The sequence below is a fragment of the Arachis hypogaea genome, chromosome 20 (genome assembly GCF_003086295.3).
Source record: "Arachis hypogaea cultivar Tifrunner chromosome 20, arahy.Tifrunner.gnm2.J5K5, whole genome shotgun sequence".
Taxonomy (NCBI): Eukaryota; Viridiplantae; Streptophyta; class Magnoliopsida; order Fabales; family Fabaceae; genus Arachis; species Arachis hypogaea.
In genome coordinates this window covers 131,701,082-131,701,742 of record NC_092055.1, presented here as the reverse complement: position 1 = coordinate 131,701,742, position 661 = coordinate 131,701,082, and the positions used below count along the sequence as shown (strand labels likewise).

Sequence of the window (661 nt, the reverse complement as noted above, 5' to 3'; positions counted from 1 at the left end):
CATTCCATTCAGACTCTGAGAAATCATATTGACTTGCTGAGTCAATATTTTTTTCTGAGCCAATATGGCATTCAGAGTATCAACTTCAAGAACTCCCTTCTTCATAGGCGTCCCATTACTCACAGGATTCCTCTCAGAAGTGTACATAAACTGGTTATTAGCAACCATGTCAATGAGTTCTTGAGCTTCTGTAGGCGTTTTCTTTAGGTGAATGGATCCACCTGCAGAAGTATCCAATGACATATTTGATAGCTCAGATAAACCATCATAGAATATATCCAGGATGGTCCATTCTGAAAGCATGTCAGAAGGACACTTTTTGGTCAACTGTTTGTATCTTTCCCAAGCTTCATAGAGGGATTCACCTTCTTTCTGTCTGAAGGTTTGAACATCCACTCTAAGCTTGCTCAGCTTTTGAGGAGGAAAGAACTTGGCTAAGAAAGCCGTGACCAGCTTATCCCAAGAGTTCAGGCTGTCTTTGGGTTGAGAGTCCAACCACACTCTAGCTCTGTCTCTTTACAGCAAAAGGAAAAAGCATGAGCCTGTAGACTTCAGGATCTACTCTATTAGTCTTAACAGTATCACATATCTGCAAGAACTCAGTTAAGAACTGAAAAGGATCTTCAGATGGAAGTCCATGAAACTTGCAGTTCTGCTGCAT

General features: G+C 41.0%; 1 non-coding gene across 1 annotated transcript; it reads left to right on the top strand.

Moving 5' to 3' along the window:
* The first annotated feature begins 297 nt into the window (after positions 1-297).
* Positions 298-405, top strand: LOC112787797 (small nucleolar RNA R71). The gene has a single exon (XR_003195188.1). It is a non-coding gene; the product is annotated as a small nucleolar RNA R71 (small nucleolar RNA).
* The last annotated feature ends 256 nt before the right edge of the window (positions 406-661 follow it).